This window comes from Ambystoma mexicanum, chromosome 1p (assembly GCF_040938575.1).
Source record: "Ambystoma mexicanum isolate Mex_15411 chromosome 1p, UKY_AmexF1_1, whole genome shotgun sequence".
Classification (NCBI taxonomy): Eukaryota; Metazoa; Chordata; class Amphibia; order Caudata; family Ambystomatidae; genus Ambystoma; species Ambystoma mexicanum.
Genome location: NC_090921.1, coordinates 1,025,544,825 through 1,025,561,687, shown reverse-complemented (window position 1 = coordinate 1,025,561,687; position 16,863 = coordinate 1,025,544,825). Strand labels below are relative to the sequence as shown.

The 16,863-nt window shown below is 41.1% G+C and overlaps 1 non-coding gene across 1 annotated transcript; it reads left to right on the top strand.

The window, feature by feature from the left end:
* Nucleotides 1-10,540: 10,540 nt before the first annotated feature.
* On the top strand, nt 10,541-10,626 carry TRNAY-GUA (transfer RNA tyrosine (anticodon GUA)). Its single transcript is given in 2 exon segments — nt 10,541-10,577; nt 10,591-10,626. It is a non-coding gene; the product is annotated as a tRNA-Tyr (tRNA).
* Nucleotides 10,627-16,863: the final 6,237 nt, after the last annotated feature.

Genomic DNA, 16,863 nt, shown 5'->3' with positions numbered 1-16,863 from the left:
CAATTTATAATTATATTATATTTCATCACTGAAAATAGATGCCTTTTGCTTTGAGGCTGTGACCATGTTATTTTTCTGTCCAACACGAATCTTCATTGGTTTCCTGTGAGGTGTTTTGGATCCCCATCTCTTGCTATGAACTGGCAAAACAGCAGAATCCCCTTGACAATCTTGATTTCTCAAGGGAAATGAGAGAACACTATACACCATCCAAGATATTAAAATATTGTCAAGGCCCAACGCGGCTGAATACTCTGAGGAGATGGCCTGTGAGGTGCCGCCTTTCAACTTTTCCCCCTTAGTATGGTGGTCAGTAACATGCGGGAGACTGCGGAGGGGGTCATTTTTTTAATTGGGAACTGATGTGCTTTTACTCAATTCGGGAACCTCACAAGCCAAATTTGTAGTATTTTGCACGAATTGCAAGAGATGTTTGAATGTCGACGGTTGAAGTGGAAGCTCGTATTGAGCTTGCTAGAGACTGATTTGCCAAGCTTTCGATAGCTCAGTTGGTAGAGCAGAGGACTGTAGTGGTATAACAGGCATCCTTAGGTCGCTGGTTCAAATCCAGCTTGAAGGACTTTTGCCAAATTCAAATTTTATTGAATACTTGGAAAGTAAAATGCTTGGAAAATAAAATAACAGACAATTTATAATTATATTATATTTCATCACTGAAAATAGATGCCTTTTGCTTTGAGGCTGTGGCCACGTTATGTTTCTGGCCGACACCAATCTTCGTTGGTTTCCTGTGAGGTGTTTTGGATCCCCATCTCTTGCTATGAACTGACAAAACAGCAGAATCCCCTTGACAATCTTGATTTCTCAAGGGAAATGAGAGAACACTATACACCATCCAAGATATTAAAATATTGTCAAGGCCCAACACTGCTGAATACTCTGAGGAGATGGCCTGTGAGGCGCGCCTTTCAACTTTTCCCCCTTAGTATGGTGGTCAGTAACATGCGGGAGACTGCGGAGGGGGTCATTTTTTTAATTGGGAACTGATGTGCTTTTACTCAATTCGGGAACCTCACAAGCCAAATTTGTAGTATTTTGCACGAATTGCAAGAGATGTTTACAAGTCGACGGTTGAAGTGGAAGCTCGTATTGGGTTTGCTAGAGAATGATTTGCCAAGCCTTCGATAGCTCGTCGCTGGTTCAAATCCGGCTCAAAGGACTTTTGCCAAATGCACATTTTATTGAATACTTGGAAAGTAAAATACTTGGAAAGTAAAATAACAGACAATTTATAATTATATTATATTTCATCACTGAAAATAGATGCCTTTTGCTTTGAGGCTGTGGCCACGTTATGTTTCTGTCCGACACCAATCTTCGTTGGTTTCCTGTGAGGTGTTTTGGTCCCCATCTCTTGCTATGAACTGACAAAACAGCAGAATCCCCTTGACAATCTTGATTTATCAAGGGAAATGGGAGAACACTATACACCATGCAAGATATTAAAATATTGTCAAGGCCGAACACTGATGAATACTCTGAGGAGATGGCCTGTGAGGCGCCGCCTTTCAACTTTTCCTCCTTAGTATGGTGGTCAGTAACATGCGGGAGACTGCGGAGGGGGTCATTTTTTTAATTGTGAACTGATGTGCTTTTACTCAATTCGGGAACCTCACAAGCCAAATTTGTAGTATTTTGCACGAATTGCAAGAGATGTTTGAATGTCGACGGTTGAAGTCGAAGCTCGTATTGAGCTTGCTAGAGACTGATATGCCAAGCCTTCGATAGCTCAGTTGGTACACTGTAGTGGTAAAACAGACATCCTTAGGTCGCTGGTTCAAATCCGGCTCGAAGGACTTTTGCCAAATGCACATTTTATTGAATACTTGGAAAGTAAAATACTTGGAAAATAAAATAACAGACAATTTATAATTATATTATATTTCATCACTGAAAATAGATGCCTTTTGCTTTGAGGCTGTGACCATGTTATTTTTCTGTCCAACACGAATCTTCATTGGTTTCCTGTGAGGTGTTTTGGATCCCCATCTCTTGCTATGAACTGGCAAAACAGCAGAATCCCCTTGACAATCTTGATTTCTCAAGGGAAATGAGAGAACACTATACACCATCCAAGATATTAAAATATTGTCAAGGCCCAACGCGGCTGAATACTCTGAGGAGATGGCCTGTGAGGTGCCGCCTTTCAACTTTTCCCCCTTAGTATGGTGGTCAGTAACATGCGGGAGACTGCGGAGGGGGTCATTTTTTTAATTGGGAACTGATGTGCTTTTACTCAATTCAGGAACCTCACAAGCCAAATTTGTAGTATTTTGCACGAATTGCAAGAGATGTTTGAATGTCGACGGTTGAAGTGGAAGCTCGTATTGAGCTTGCTAGAGACTGATTTGCCAAGCTTTCGATAGCTCAGTTGGTAGAGCAGAGGACTGTAGTGGTAAAACAGGCATCCTTAGGTCGCTGGTTCAAATCCAGATTGAAGGACTTTTGCCAAATGCAAATTTTATTGAATACTTGGAAAGTAAAATGCTTTGAAAATAAAATAACAGACAATTTATAATTATATTATATTTCATCACTGAAAATAGATGCCTTTTGCTTTGAGGCTGTGGCCACGTTATGTTTCTGGCCGACACCAATCTTCGTTGGTTTCCTGTGAGGTGTTTTGGATCCCCATCTCTTGCTATGAACTGACAAAACAGCAGAATCCCCTTGACAATCTTGATTTCTCAAGGGAAATGAGAGAACACTATACACCATCCAAGATATTAAAATATTGTCAAGGCCCAACACTGCTGAATACTCTGAGGAGATGGCATGTGAGGCGCGCCTTTCAACTTTTCCCCCTTAGTATGGTGGTCAGTAACATGCGGGAGACTGCGGAGGGGGTCATTTTTTTAATTGGGAACTGATGTGCTTTTACTCAATTCGGGAACCTCACAAGCCAAATTTGTAGTATTTTGCACAAATTGCAAGAGATGTTTACAAGTCGACGGTTGAAGTGGAAGCTCGTATTGGGTTTGCTAGAGAATGATTTGCCAAGCCTTCGATAGCTCGTCGCTGGTTCAAATCCGGCTCAAAGGACTTTTGCCAAATGCACATTTTATTGAATACTTGGAAAGTAAAATACTTGGAAAGTAAAATATCAGACAATTTATAATTATATTATATTTCATCACTGAAAATAGATGCCTTTTGCTTTGAGGCTGTGGCCACGTTATTTTTCTGTCCGACACCAATCTTCGTTGGTTTCCTGTGAGGTATTTTGGATCCCCATCTCTTGCTATGAACTGACACAACAGCAGAATCCCCTTGACAATCTTGATTTATCAAGGGAAATGGGAGAACACTATACACCATCCAAGATATTAAAATATTGTCAAGGCCGAACACTGATGAATACTCTGAGGAGATGGCCTGTGAGGCGCCGCCTTTCAACTTTTCCCCCTTAGTATGGTGGTCAGTAACATGCGGGAGACTGCGGAGGGGGTCATTTTTTTAATTGTGAACTGATGTGCTTTTACTCAATTCGGGAACCTCACAAGCCAAATTTGTAGTATTTTGCACGAATTGCAAGAGATGTTTGAATGTTGACGGTTGAAGTGGAAGCTCGTATTGAGCTTGCTAGAGACTCATTTGCCAAGCCTTCAATAGCTCAGTTGGTAGAGCAGAGGACTGTAGTGGTAAAACAGGCATCCTTAGGTCACTGGTTCAAATCCAGATTGAAGGACTTTTGCCAAATGCAAATTTTATTGAATACTTGGAAAGTAAAATGCTTGGAAAATAAAATAACAGACAATTTATAATTATATTATATTTCATCACTGAAAATAGATGCCTTTTGCTTTGAGGCTGTGGCCACGTTATGTTTCTGTCCGACACCAATCTTCGTTGGTTTCCTGTGAGGTGTTTTGGATCCCCATCTCTTGCTATGAACTGACAAAACAGCAGAATCCCCTTGACAATCTTGATTTCTCAAGGGAAATGGGAGAACACTATACACCATCCAAGATATTAAAATATTGTCAAGGCCCAAGACTGCTGAATACTCTGAGGAGATGGCCTGTGAGGCGCGCCTTTCAACTTTTCCCCCTTAGTATGGTGGTCAGTAACATGCGGGAGACTGCGGAGGGGGTCATTTTTTTAATTGGGAACTGATGTGCTTTTACTCAATTCGGGAACCTCACAAGCCAAATTTGTAGTATTTTGCACGAATTGCAAGAGATGTTTACAAGTCGACGGTTGAAGTGGAAGCTCGTATTGAGTTTGCTAGAGAATGATTTGCCAAGCCTTCGATAGCTCGTCGCTGGTTCAAATCCGGCTCAAAGGACTTTTGCCAAATGCACATTTTATTGAATACTTGGAAAGTAAAATACTTGGAAAGTAAAATAACAGACAATTTATAATTATATTATATTTCATCACTGAAAATAGATGCCTTTTGCTTTGAGGCTGTGGCCACGTTATTTTTCTGTCCGACACCAATCTTCGTTGGTTTCCTGTGAGGTATTTTGGATCCCCATCTCTTGCTATGAACTGACAAAACAGCAGAATCCCCTTGACAATCTTGATTTATAAAGGGAAATGGGAGAACACTATACACCATCCAAGATATTAAAATATTGTCAAGGCCGAACACTGATGAATACTCTGAGGAGATGGCCTGTGAGGCGCCGCCTTTCAACTTTTCCTCCTTAGTATGGTGGTCAGTAACATGCGGGAGACTGCGGAGGGGGTCATTTTTTTAATTGTGAACTGATGTGCTTTTACTCAATTCGGGAACCTCACAAGCCAAATTTGTAGTATTTTGCACGAATTGCAAGAGATGTTTGAATGTCGACGGTTGAAGTGGAAGCTCGTATTGAGCTTGCTAGAGACTGATTTGCCAAGCCTTCGATAGCTCAGTTGGTACAGCGGAGGACTGTAGTGGTAAAACAGACATCCTTAGGTCGCTGGTTCAAATCCGGCTCGAAGGACTTTTGCCAAATGCACATTTTATTGAATACTTGGAAAGTAAAATACTTGGAAAATAAAATAACAAACAATTTATAATTATATTATATTTCATCACTGAAAATAGATGCCTTTTGCTTTGAGGCTGTGACCATGTTATTTTTCTGTCCAACACGAATCTTCATTGGTTTCCTGTGAGGTGTTTTGGATCCCCATCTCTTGCTATGAACTGGCAAAACAGCAGAATCCCCTTGACAATCTTGATTTCTCAAGGGAAATGAGAGAACACTATACACCATCCAAGATATTAAAATATTGTCAAGGCCCAACGCGGCTGAATACTCTGAGGAGATGGCCTGTGAGGTGCCGCCTTTCAACTTTTCCCCCTTAGTATGGTGGTCAGTAACATGCGGGAGACTGCGGAGGGGGTCATTTTTTTAATTGGGAACTGATGTGCTTTTACTCAATTCAGGAACCTCACAAGCCAAATTTGTAGTATTTTGCACGAATTGCAAGAGATGTTTGAATGTCGACGGTTGAAGTGGAAGCTCGTATTGAGCTTGCTAGAGACTGATTTGCCAAGCTTTCGATAGCTCAGTTGGTAGAGCAGAGGACTGTAGTGGTAAAACAGGCATCCTTAGGTCGCTGGTTCAAATCCAGATTGAAGGACTTTTGCCAAATGCAAATTTTATTGAATACTTGGAAAGTAAAATGCTTTGAAAATAAAATAACAGACAATTTATAATTATATTATATTTCATCACTGAAAATAGATGCCTTTTGCTTTGAGGCTGTGGCCACGTTATGTTTCTGGCCGACACCAATCTTCGTTGGTTTCCTGTGAGGTGTTTTGGATCCCCATCTCTTGCTATGAACTGACAAAACAGCAGAATCCCCTTGACAATCTTGATTTCTCAATGGAAATGGGAGAACACTATACACCATCCAAGATATTAAAATATTGTCAAGGCCCAACACTGCTGAATACTCTGAGGAGATGGCTTGTGAGGCGCGCCTTTCAACTTTTCCCCCTTAGTATGGTGGTCAGTAACATGCGGGAGACTGCGGAGGGGGTCATTTTTTTAATTGGGAACTGATGTGCTTTTACTCAATTCGGGAACCTCACAAGCCAAATTTGTAGTATTTTGCACGAATTGCAAGAGATGTTTACAAGTCGACGGTTGAAGTGGAAGCTTGTATTGGGTTTGCTAGAGAATGATTTGCCAAGCCTTCGATAGCTCGTCGCTGGTTCAAATCCGGCTCAAAGGACTTTTGCCAAATGCACATTTTATTGAATACTTGGAAAGTAAAATACTTGGAAAGTAAAATAACAGACAATTTATAATTATATTATATTTCATCACTGAAAATAGATGCCTTTTGCTTTGAGGCTGTGGCCACGTTATTTTTCTGTCCGACACCAATCTTCGTTGGTTTCCTGTGAGGTATTTTGGATCCCCATCTCTTGCTATGAACTGACAAAACAGCAGAATCCCCTTGACAATCTTGATTTATCAAGGGAAATGGGAGAACACTATACACCATCCAAGATATTAAAATGTTGTCAAGGCCGAACACTGATGAATACTCTGAGGAGATGGCCTGTGAGGCGCCGCCTTTCAACTTTTCCTCCTTAGTATGGTGGTCAGTAACATGCGGGAGACTGCGGAGGGGGTCATTTTTTTAATTGTGAACTGATGTGCTTTTACTCAATTCGGGAACCTCACAAGCCAAATTTGTAGTATTTTGCACGAATTGCAAGAGATGTTTGAATGTCGACGGTTGAAGTGAAAGCTCGTATTGAGCTTGCTAGAGACTGATTTGCCAAGCTTTCGATAGCTCAGTTGGTAGAGCAGAGGACTGTAGTGGTAAAACAGGCATCCTTAGGTCGCTGGTTCAAATCCAGCTTGAAGGACTTTTGCCAAATGCAAATTTTATTGAATACTTGGAAAGTAAAATGCTTGGAAAATAAAATAACAGACAATTTATAATTATATTATATTTCATCACTGAAAATAGATGCCTTTTACTTTGAGGCTGTGGCCACGTTATGTTTCTGGCCGACACCAATCTTCGTTGGTTTCCTGTGAGGTGTTTTGGATCCCCATCTCTTGCTATGAACTGACAAAACAGCAGAATCCCCTTGACAATCTTGATTTCTCAAGGGAAATGAGAGAACACTATACACCATCCAAGATATTAAAATATTGTCAAGGCCCAACACTGCTGAATACTCTGAGGAGATGGCCTGTGAGGCGCGCCTTTCAACTTTTCCCCCTTAGTATGGTGGTCAGTAACATGCGGGAGACTGCGGAGGGGGTCATTTTTTTAATTGGGAACTGATGTGCTTTTACTCAATTCGGGAACCTCACAAGCCAAATTTGTAGTATTTTGCACGAATTGCAAGAGATGTTTACAAGTCGACGGTTGAAGTGGAAGCTCGTATTGGGTTTGCTAGAGAATGATTTGCCAAGCCTTCGATAGCTCGTCGCTGGTTCAAATCCGGCTCAAAGGACTTTTGCCAAATGCACATTTTATTGAATACTTGGAAAGTAAAATACTTGGAAAGTAAAATAACAGACAATTTATAATTATATTATATTTCATCACCGAAAATAGATGCCTTTTGCTTTGAGGCTGTGGCCACGTTATGTTTCTGTCCGACACCAATCTTCGTTGGTTTCCTGTGAGGTGTTTTGGATCCCCATCTCTTGCTATGAACTGACAAAACAGCAGAATCCCCTTGACAATCTTGATTTATCAAGGGAAATGGGAGAACACTATACACCATGCAAGATATTAAAATATTGTCAAGGCCGAACACTGATGAATACTCTGAGGAGATGGCCTGTGAGGCGCCGCCTTTCAACTTTTCCTCCTTAGTATGGTGGTCAGTAACATGCGGGAGACTGCGGAGGGGGTCATTTTTTTAATTGTGAACTGATGTGCTTTTACTCAATTCGGGAACCTCACAAGCCAAATTTGTAGTATTTTGCACGAATTGCAAGAGATGTTTACAAGTCGACGGTTGAAGTGGAAGCTCGTATTGAGTTTGCTAGAGAATGATTTGCCAAGCCTTCGATAGCTCGTCGCTGGTTCAAATCCGGCTCAAAGGACTTTTGCCAAATGCACATTTTATTGAATACTTGGAAAGTAAAATACTTGGAAAGTAAAATAACAGACAATTTATAATTATATTATATTTCATCACTGAAAATAGATGCCTTTTGCTTTGAGGCTGTGGCCACGTTATTTTTCTGTCCGACACCAATCTTCGTTGGTTTCCTGTGAGGTATTTTGGATCCCCATCTCTTGCTATGAACTGACAAAACAGCAGAATCCCCTTGACAATCTTGATTTATAAAGGGAAATGGGAGAACACTATACACCATCCAAGATATTAAAATATTGTCAAGGCCCAACGCGGCTGAATACTCTGAGGAGATGGCCTGTGAGGTGCCGCCTTTCAACTTTTCCCCCTTAGTATGGTGGTCAGTAACATGCGGGAGACTGCGGAGTGGGGTAATTTTTTTAATTGGGAACTGATGTGCTTTTACTCAATTCGGGAACCTCACAAGCCAAATTTGTAGTATTTTGCACGAATTGCAAGAGATGTTTACAAGTCGACGGTTGAAGTGGAAGCTCGTATTGAGCTTGCTAGAGACTGATTTGCCAAGCTTTCGATAGCTCAGTTGGTAGAGCAGAGGACTGTAGTGGTAAAACAGGCATCCTTAGGTCGCTGGTTCAAATCCAGATTGAAGGACTTTTGCCAAATGCAAATTTTATTGAATACTTGGAAAGTAAAATACTTGGAAAGTAAAATAACAGACAATTTATAATTATATTTCATCACTGAAAATAGATGCCTTTTGCTTTGAGGCTGTGGCCACGTTATGTTTCTGTCCAACACGAATCTTCATTGGTTTCATGTGAGGTGTTTTGGATCCCCATCTCTTGCTATGAACTGGCAAAACAGCAGAATCCCCTTGACAATCTTGATTTCTCAAGGGAAATGAGAGAACACTATACACCATCCAAGATATTAAAATATTGTCAAGGCCCAACGCGGCTGAATACTCTGAGGAGATGGCCTGTGAGGTGCCGCCTTTCAACTTTTCCCCCTTAGTATGGTGGTCAGTAACATGCGGGAGACTGCGGAGGGGGTCATTTTTTTAATTGGGAATTGATGTGCTTTTACTCAATTCGGGAACCTCACAAGCCAAATTTGTAGTATTTTGCACGAATTGCAAGAGATGTTTACAAGTCGACGGTTGAAGTGGAAGCTCGTATTGAGTTTGCTAGAGTTGATTTGCCAAGCCTTTGATCGCTCAGTTGGTAGAGCAGAGGACTGTAGTGGTAAAACAGGCATCCTTAGGTCGCTGGTTCAATTCTGGCTCAAAGGACTTTTGCCAAATGCACATTTTATTGAATACTTGGAAAGTAAAATACTTGGAAAGTAAAATAACAGACAATTTATAATTATATTATATTTCATCACTGAAAATAGATGCCTTTTGCTTTGAGGCTGTGGCCACGTTATTTTTCTGTCCAACACGAATCTTCATTGGTTTCCTGTCAGGTGTTTTGGATCCCCATCTCTTGCTATGAACTGGCAAAACAGCAGAATCCCCTTGACAATCTTGATTTCTCAAGGGAAATGAGAGAACACTATACACCATCCAAGATATTAAAATATTGTCAAGGCCCAACACGGCTGAATACTCTGAGGAGATGGCCTGTGAGGCGCCGCCTTTCAACTTTTCCCCCTTAGTATGGTGGTCATTAACAGGCGGGAGACTGCGAAGGGGGTCATTTTTTTAATTGGGAACTGATGTGCTTTTACTCAATTCGGGAACCTCACAAGCCAAATTTGTAGTATTTTGCACGAATTGCAAGAGATGTTTGAATGTCGACGGTTGAAGTGGAAGCTCGTATTGAGCTTGCTAGAAACTGATTTGCCAAGCCTTCGATAGCTCAGTTGGTAGAGAAGAGGACTGTAGTGGTAAAACAGGCATCCTTAGGTCGCTGGTTCAGATCCAGATTGAAGGACTTTTGCCAAATGCAAATTTTATTGAATACTTGGAAAGTAAAATGCTTGGAAAATAAAATAACAGACAATTTATAATTATATTATATTTCATCACTGAAAATAGATGCCTTTTGCTTTGAGGCTGTGGCCACGTTATGTTTCTGCCGACACCAATCTTCGTTGGTTTCCTGTGAGGTGTTTTGGATCCCCATCTCTTGCTATGAACTGACAAAACAGCAGAATCCCCTAGACAATCTTGATTTATCAAGGGAAATGGGAGAACACTATACACCATCCAAGATATTAAAATATTGTCAAGGCCGAACACTGATGAATACTCTGAGGAGATGGCCTGTGAGGCGCCGCCTTTCAACTTTTCCTCCTTAGTATGGTGGTCAGTAACATGCGGGAGACTGCGGAGGGGGTCATTTTTTTAATTGTGAATTGATGTGCTTTTACTCAATTCGGGAACCTCACAAGCCAAATTTGTAGTATTTTGCACGAATTGCAAGAGATGTTTGAATGTCGACGGTTGAAGTGGAAGCTCGTATTGAGCTTGCTAGAGACTGATTTGCCAAGCCTTTGATAGCTCAGTTGGTAGAGCGGAGGACTGTAGTGGTAAAACAGGCATCCTTAGGTCGCTGGTTCAAATCCGGCTTAAAGGACTTTTGCCAAATGCACATTTTATTGAATACTTGGAAAGTAAAATACTTGGAAAGTAAAATAACAGACAATTTATAATTATATTATATTTCATCACTGAAAATAGATGCCTTTTGCTTTGAGGCTGTGGCCACGTTATGTTTCTGGCCGACACCAATCTTCGTTGGTTTCCTGTGAGGTGTTTTGGATCCCCATCTCTTGCTATGAACTGACAAAACAGCAGAATCCCCTTGACAATCTTGATTTCTCAAGGGAAATGAGAGAACACTATACACCATCCAAGATATTAAAATATTGTCAAGGCCCAACACTGCTGAATACTCTGAGGAGATGGCCTGTGAGGTGCCGCCTTTCAACTTTTCCCCCTTAGTATGGTGGTCAGTAACATGCGGGAGACTGCGGAGGGGGTAATTTTTTTAATTTGGAACTGATGTGCTTTTACTCAATTCGGGAACCTCACAAGCCAAATTTGTAGTATTTTGCACGAATTGCAAGAGATGTTTACAAGTCGACGGTTGAAGTGGAAGCTCGTATTGAGCTTGCTAGAGACTGATTTGCCAAGCTTTCGATAGCTCAGTTGGTAGAGCAGAGGACTGTAGTGGTAAAACAGGCATCCTTAGGTCGCTGGTTCAAATCCAGATTGAAGGACTTTTGCCAAATGCAAATTTTATTGAATACTTGGAAAGTAAAATACTTGGAAAATAAAATAACAGACAATTTATAATTATATTTCATCACTGAAAATAGATGCCTTTTGCTTTGAGGCTGTGGCCACGTTATGTTTCTGTCCAACACGAATCTTCATTGGTTTCATGTGAGGTGTTTTGGATCCCCATCTCTTGCTATGAACTGGCAAAACAGCAGAATCCCCTTGACAATCTTGATTTCTCAAGGGAAATGAGAGAACACTATACACCATCCAAGATATTAAAATATTGTCAAGGCCCAACACGGCTGAATACTCTGAGGAGATAGCCTGTGAGGCGCCGCCTTTCAACTTTTCCCCCTTAGTATGGTGGTCAGTAACATGCGGGAGACTGCGGAGGGGGTCATTTTTTTAATTGTGAACTGATGTGCTTTTACTCAATTCGGGAACCTCACAAGCCAAATTTGTAGTATTTTGCACGAATTGCAAGAGATGTTTGAATGTCGACGGTTGAAGTGGAAGCTCGTATTGAGCTTGCTAGATACTGATTTGCCAGGCTTTCGATAGCTCAGTTGGTAGAGCAGAGGACTGTAGTGGTAAAACAGGCATCCTTAGGTCGCTGGTTCAAATCCAGATTGAAGGACTTTTGCCAAATGCAAATTTTATTGAATACTTGGAAAGTAAAATGCTTGGAAAATAAAATAACAGACAATTTATAATTATATTATATTTCATCACTGAAAATAGATGCCTTTTGCTTTGAGGCTGTGGCCACGTTATGTTTCTGGCCGACACCAATCTTCGTTGGTTTCCTGTGAGGTGTTTTGGATCCCCATCTCTTGCTATGAACTGACAAAACAGCAGAATCCCCTTGACAATCTTGATTTCTCAAGGGAAATGAGAGAACACTATACACCATCCAAGATATTAAAATATTGTCAAGGCCCAACACTGCTGAATACTCTGAGGAGATGGCCTGTGAGGCGCGCCTTTCAACTTTTCCCCCTTAGTATGGTGGTCAGTAACATGCGGGAGACTGCGGAGGGGGTCATTTTTTTAATTGGGAACTGATGTGCTTTTACTCAATTCGGGAACCTCACAAGCCAAATTTGTAGTATTTTGCACGAATTGCAAGAGATGTTTACAAGTCGACGGTTGAAGTGGAAGCTCGTATTGGGTTTGCTAGAGAATGATTTGCCAAGCCTTCGATAGCTCGTCGCTGGTTCAAATCCGGCTCAAAGGACTTTTGCCAAATGCACATTTTATTGAATACTTGGAAAGTAAAATACTTGGAAAGTAAAATAACAGACAATTTATAATTATATTATATTTCATCACTGAAAATAGATGCCTTTTGCTTTGAGGCTGTGGCCACGTTATTTTTCTGTCCGACACCAATCTTCGTTGGTTTCCTGTGAGGTATTTTGGATCCCCATCTCTTGCTATGAACTGACAAAACAGCAGAATCCCCTTGACAATCTTGATTTATCAAGGGAAATGGGAGAACACTATACACCATCCAAGATATTAAAATATTGTCAAGGCCCAACACGGCTGAATACTCTGAGGAGATGGCCTGTGAGGTGCCGCCTTTCAACTTTTCCCCCTTAGTATGGTGGTCAGTAACATGCGGGAGACTGCGGAGGGGGTCATTTTTTTAATTGTGAACTGATGTGCTTTTACTCAATTCGGGAACCTCACAAGCCAAATTTGTAGTATTTTGCACGAATTGCAAGAGATGTTTGAATGTCGACGGTTGAAGTGGAAGCTCGTATTGAGCTTGCTAGAGACTGATTTGCCAAGCCTTCGATAGCTCAGTTGGTAGAGCAGAGGACTGTAGTGGTAAAACCGGCATCCTTAGGTCACTGGTTCAAATCCAGATTGAAGGACTTTTGCCAAATGCAAATTTTATTGAATACTTGGAAAATAAAATAACAGACAATTTATAATTATATTATATTTCATCACTGAAAATAGATGCCTTTTGCTTTGAGGCTGTGGCCACGTTATGTTTCTGTCCGACACCAATCTTCGTTGGTTTCCTGTGAGGTGTTTTGGATCCCCATCTCTTGCTATGAACTGACAAAACAGCAGAATCCCCTTGACAATCTTGATTTCTCAAGGGAAATCGGAGAACACTATACACCATCCAAGATATTAAAATATTGTCAAGGCCCAACACTGCTGAATACTCTGAGGAGATGGCCTGTGAGGCGCGCCTTTCAACTTTTCCCCCTTAGTATGGTGGTCAGTAACATGCGGGAGACTGCGGAGGGGGTCATTTTTTTAATTGGGAACTGATGTGCTTTTACTCAATTCGGGAACCTCACAAGCCAAATTTGTAGTATTTTGCACGAATTGCAAGAGATGTTTACAAGTCGACGGTTGAAGTGGAAGCTCGTATTGAGTTTGCTAGAGAATGATTTGCCAAGCCTTCGATAGCTCGTCGCTGGTTCAAATCCGGCTCAAAGGACTTTTGCCAAATGCACATTTTATTGAATACTCGGAAAGTAAAATACTTGGAAAGTAAAATAACAGACAATTTATAATGATATTATATTTCATCACTGAAAATAGATGCCTTTTGCTTTGAGGCTGTGGCCACGTTATTTTTCTGTCCGACACCAATCTTCGTTGGTTTCCTGTGAGGTATTTTGGATCCCCATCTCTTGCTATGAACTGACAAAACAGCAGAATCCCCTTGACAATCTTGATTTATCAAGGGAAATGGGAGAACACTATACACCATCCAAGATATTAAAATGTTGTCAAGGCCGAACACTGATGAATACTCTGAGGAGATGGCCTGTGAGGCGCCGCCTTTCAACTTTTCCTCCTTAGTATGGTGGTCAGTAACATGCGGGAGACTGCGGAGGGGGTCATTTTTTTAATTGTGAACTGATGTGCTTTTACTCAATTCGGGAACCTCACAAGCCAAATTTGTAGTATTTTGCACGAATTGCAAGAGATGTTTGAATGTCGACGGTTGAAGTGGAAGCTCGTATTGAGCTTGCTAGAGACTGGTTTGCCAAGCCTTCGATAGCTCAGTTGGTACAGCGGAGGACTGTAGTGGTAAAACAGACATCCTTAGGTCGCTGGTTCAAATCCGGCTCGAAGGACTTTTGCCAAATGCACATTTTATTGAATACTTGGAAAGTAAAATACTTGGAAAATAAAATAACAGACAATTTATAATTATATTATATTTCATCACTGAAAATAGATGCCTTTTGCTTTGAGGCTGTGACCATGTTATTTTTCTGTCCAACACGAATCTTCATTGGTTTCCTGTGAGGTGTTTTGGATCCCCATCTCTTGCTATGAACTGGCAAAACAGCAGAATCCCCTTGACAATCTTGATTTCTCAAGGGAAATGAGAGAACACTATACACCATCCAAGATATTAAAATATTGTCAAGGCCCAACGCGGCTGAATACTCTGAGGAGATGGCCTGTGAGGTGCCGCCTTTCAACTTTTCCCCCTTAGTATGGTGGTCAGTAACATGCGGGAGACTGCGGAGGGGGTCATTTTTTTAATTGGGAACTGATGTGCTTTTACTCAATTCGGGAACCTCACAAGCCAAATTTGTAGTATTTTGCACGAATTGCAAGAGATGTTTGAATGTCGACGGTTGAAGTGGAAGCTCGTATTGAGCTTGCTAGAGACTGATTTGCCAAGCTTTCGATAGCTCAGTTGGTAGAGCAGAGGACTGTAGTGGTATAACAGGCATCCTTAGGTCGCTGGTTCAAATCCAGCTTGAAGGACTTTTGCCAAATTCAAATTTTATTGAATACTTGGAAAGTAAAATGCTTGGAAAATAAAATAACAGACAATTTATAATTATATTATATTTCATCACTGAAAATAGATGCCTTTTGCTTTGAGGCTGTGGCCACGTTATGTTTCTGGCCGACACCAATCTTCGTTGGTTTCCTGTGAGGTGTTTTGGATCCCCATCTCTTGCTATGAACTGACAAAACAGCAGAATCCCCTTGACAATCTTGATTTCTCAAGGGAAATGAGAGAACACTATACACCATCCAAGATATTAAAATATTGTCAAGGCCCAACACTGCTGAATACTCTGAGGAGATGGCCTGTGAGGCGCGCCTTTCAACTTTTCCCCCTTAGTATGGTGGTCAGTAACATGCGGGAGACTGCGGAGGGGGTCATTTTTTTAATTGGGAACTGATGTGCTTTTACTCAATTCGGGAACCTCACAAGCCAAATTTGTAGTATTTTGCACGAATTGCAAGAGATGTTTACAAGTCGACGGTTGAAGTGGAAGCTCGTATTGGGTTTGCTAGAGAATGATTTGCCAAGCCTTCGATAGCTCGTCGCTGGTTCAAATCCGGCTCAAAGGACTTTTGCCAAATGCACATTTTATTGAATACTTGGAAAGTAAAATACTTGGAAAGTAAAATAACAGACAATTTATAATTATATTATATTTCATCACTGAAAATAGATGCCTTTTGCTTTGAGGCTGTGGCCACGTTATGTTTCTGTCCGACACCAATCTTCGTTGGTTTCCTGTGAGGTGTTTTGGTCCCCATCTCTTGCTATGAACTGACAAAACAGCAGAATCCCCTTGACAATCTTGATTTATCAAGGGAAATGGGAGAACACTATACACCATGCAAGATATTAAAATATTGTCAAGGCCGAACACTGATGAATACTCTGAGGAGATGGCCTGTGAGGCGCCGCCTTTCAACTTTTCCTCCTTAGTATGGTGGTCAGTAACATGCGGGAGACTGCGGAGGGGGTCATTTTTTTAATTGTGAACTGATGTGCTTTTACTCAATTCGGGAACCTCACAAGCCAAATTTGTAGTATTTTGCACGAATTGCAAGAGATGTTTGAATGTCGACGGTTGAAGTCGAAGCTCGTATTGAGCTTGCTAGAGACTGATATGCCAAGCCTTCGATAGCTCAGTTGGTACACTGTAGTGGTAAAACAGACATCCTTAGGTCGCTGGTTCAAATCCGGCTCGAAGGACTTTTGCCAAATGCACATTTTATTGAATACTTGGAAAGTAAAATACTTGGAAAATAAAATAACAGACAATTTATAATTATATTATATTTCATCACTGAAAATAGATGCCTTTTGCTTTGAGGCTGTGACCATGTTATTTTTCTGTCCAACACGAATCTTCATTGGTTTCCTGTGAGGTGTTTTGGATCCCCATCTCTTGCTATGAACTGGCAAAACAGCAGAATCCCCTTGACAATCTTGATTTCTCAAGGGAAATGAGAGAACACTATACACCATCCAAGATATTAAAATATTGTCAAGGCCCAACGCGGCTGAATACTCTGAGGAGATGGCCTGTGAGGTGCCGCCTTTCAACTTTTCCCCCTTAGTATGGTGGTCAGTAACATGCGGGAGACTGCGGAGGGGGTCATTTTTTTAATTGGGAACTGATGTGCTTTTACTCAATTCAGGAACCTCACAAGCCAAATTTGTAGTATTTTGCACGAATTGCAAGAGATGTTTGAATGTCGACGGTTGAAGTGGAAGCTCGTATTGAGCTTGCTAGAGACTGATTTGCCAAGCTTTCGATAGCTCAGTTGGTAGAGCAGAGGA